Source organism: Panthera leo, chromosome B3 (genome assembly GCF_018350215.1).
Source record: "Panthera leo isolate Ple1 chromosome B3, P.leo_Ple1_pat1.1, whole genome shotgun sequence".
Taxonomy (NCBI): Eukaryota; Metazoa; Chordata; class Mammalia; order Carnivora; family Felidae; genus Panthera; species Panthera leo.
This window is the reverse complement of record NC_056684.1, coordinates 170,786-173,810: the sequence shown is the minus strand read 5'-3', so window position 1 is coordinate 173,810 and position 3,025 is coordinate 170,786.

The following is a 3,025-nucleotide window of genomic DNA, read 5'->3' as shown; positions in this document are numbered from 1 at the left end:
GATTAATCCCCATTAAAAAAAATTTTTTTAAGTTTATATTTGAGAGACAGACACACACACAGAGTGTAAGCGGGGGAGGTGCAGAGAGAGAGGGAGACACAGAATCTGAAGCAGGCTCCAGGCTCGGAGCTGTCAGAACAGAGCCCAGCACGGGGCTCGAACTCACGAATTGTGAGATCATGACCTGAGCAAAAGTCAGTGCTAAACCGACTAAGCCATCCAGGCGCCTCTAATCCCCATTTTCAGATGAGGGATTTGCTCAGAGACAGCGAGGGCCAGGGTCCCAACCCTCTCCTCCTACCCCCCATGCAAGCGTATGCACGTGAACACGACTGTGTTGGGATCAAATGAGATCACTTACATGAAAGCACTCACACTTCCCAATTTAAGGCATTGTATTTTTCTTAAAGATTTTGTTTTATTTATTTTTTAAAGTAATCTGTACTCCCAAAGTGAGGCTCGAGCTTAAGACCCTGAGATCAAACTGACTGAATCAGACTGGCACTGCCATTTTTTGTTTGTTTGTTAATCAAGCTTGACATTCAGGAAATTAGGGACCAGAAAAAATGAACTGAATCTTGAATTTCACCCTCAGAGCACACCCTTAATAAACGGCTGGAATGAGTGCATTTCTACAAGTGCCAGTCTCTGGTCCTTACAACCCATGAGGAGAAAACCCATTCCTAGATTTGGGGATCAGTACCACATGCACAAGAGAGACTCTGCTTTTGCCAGTGTCTTTTTCTGTCCAGGCTCTTAAACCCTCTTGTACTGCAAGAGAACCCTACATTCCGATATTCCTATCCTTAATCTCTCCAACCTACAGCCACCGTCCTAGAGGCAGATAACAACTCTAGCTACATATACTACCATGTGACAATTTAACCAAGAACTTACCCTAATCGTAGGCTTAAATCTCAATCATTTTATTATCTCATGGATTCTGCAGGTATAAATTCAGACAGGCGCTGGGATGGCTTGTCTCTGCTCTACAAATGCTTGGCCCTCAGTCGGGAAGACTTGAGCACTAAGGGAGATTTGATGGTTGAGGGAAATTCACGGGGACTAAAACTTTCTGGAGCAATCTTCACTCACATACCTGGCAGGTAATCCTGGGACCTCGTCTCGGCTTGTGGCAGAATACCTCTCTGCATTCTAAGAATGACCATCCCAAGAGGACAAGGCAGAAATATATCATCTTTTATGACCGACCAGTGTAAGTCACAGGCCTACCCAGATGCAAGGCAAGGAGACACAGGACCTCTGAATGGGAAGCATTCACACCACACTGTAAGAGGAACACGTGGGCTGGGAGATTGTGGGGCCTCACCATCCTAAAACATCACTTTGATCCTCCCTCTTACTGACGAAAAAAATTCTGGCATTGAAGGCCTCTTATAAATTGACCTCAGATGCCTTTCTGCCTTCACTTCCTTTTTGGTCCTATTTATTCTGGCCAGACTGAACTGGTCCATCCCAAACTTGTCAGGCTCATCCTTTCTTCTGCCTTTTTATCTCAACCGATCTGTCTTCTGTTGACCTGAGATTCTGCCTCTCACTGAAAACTCTGAGCTAACACTTGCTTAATTCCACAGAATGAACTAAGGTGGCAGGAATCCTCGGTGGTTCTGAGTTAGTTAACATCACCTGAGGATGCCCTCAGAGCACCAGCGGTCTGGGTGGGGCCTTTTGTCATTTTGGCTCCTGTCCTCGTGTGCCCAGGAAGCAGAAATGACAGGAAAGGCCTCAAAATACAACTCATTCCCAGGCAGCCTCCTCTTCAAAGTGCAGATCCCCCCAGGGGCGCCTGGGTGGCTCAGTCGGTTAAGCGGCTGACTTCGGCTCAGGTCATGATCTTGTGGTCCCTGAGTTCGAGCCCCGTGTCGGGCTCTGTGCTGACAGCTCGGAGCCTGGAGCCTGTTTCAGATTCTGTGTCTCCGTCTCTCTGACCCTCCCCTGTTCATGCTCTGTCTCTTCCTGTCTCAAAAATAAATAAATGTTAAAAAAAAAAAAAAAAAAAGTGAAGACCCCCCCCCCCCCCCCCCAGTAATAACTTTTCACCCAACAGGAAGAGGACAAAATCGCTGTCCTCTGGGCCTCTTCCTGGAGGAGACTAAGAGCACATGACTACATGTGAACCCAGGTCTGGTCAACCCGGTAACACAAAGAAACTTAAAGCGTGAAGCAGTGGTTCACAGAGGGGCTGAAATGAAGCTGGATGGGGAAAAGGGCAGGGAGGAGAGACGGGTAACGAACACACGGACAGGACAGCGTCAGTAAAGACAAATGCATGTTGATGTAGGTATTGCCTTAACTAGGGTGGTCCAGCGGATCCTTTTCGACGAGGAAGAAGGTTGAGGAGACCAAGGTAAAGTTCTCCCGAAAGGTGTGAATCCCATCAGAACTTGCTCTGTGTCCAGAAACACCTGTGCCAGCAGTAAGACGACAGATTCAGGAAGGAAGACCGGGAGGTGGGACGCAGGGTCAAGTCTTACGAGCGTGGCACCATTTGAGAACAGGGCAGGAATAGTTAAGCAATTAACAGGTCCGCACGATTGCTACTGTGACCTTAAAAGCAAAACAGCCAGTTATTTTCCCAACACGCTGTTAGTTAGGGAACCAGCACAGAGTCACAGAGACCGAGGAAGCCGGCAGGACGGGCGAGTCCGCCCCGGGCCCCCCACGCCCCGAGCAGAGCCCCCCACCCCGCCCCGCGACCTCTCCGTCCCGAGGGTGCGCGGCCGCCCGGGAGGGGCGCTCCCCGGGGCTCCCGGCGCCGTTCAGCGCACGTCCCAGGCCTGCGGCGGATCTCGCGGAACTGGAACCCACGGTCACACGGCAAACAGGGCGCCGGGCTCAGAGAGGGGAATTCGCGACGACCACGCTTCCTCCTGTCGGGACCGCGGCGCCCCGCCCGGCCGCGCGCCCTGCCGCCTGGACCCCGCTCCCGCCCCCGCCGCCAGCGCCCGCCCCGCTCCCGGGACTTCCGGGTCTCGGGGCGCTCTGCGCACGCGCGGGCGCCATA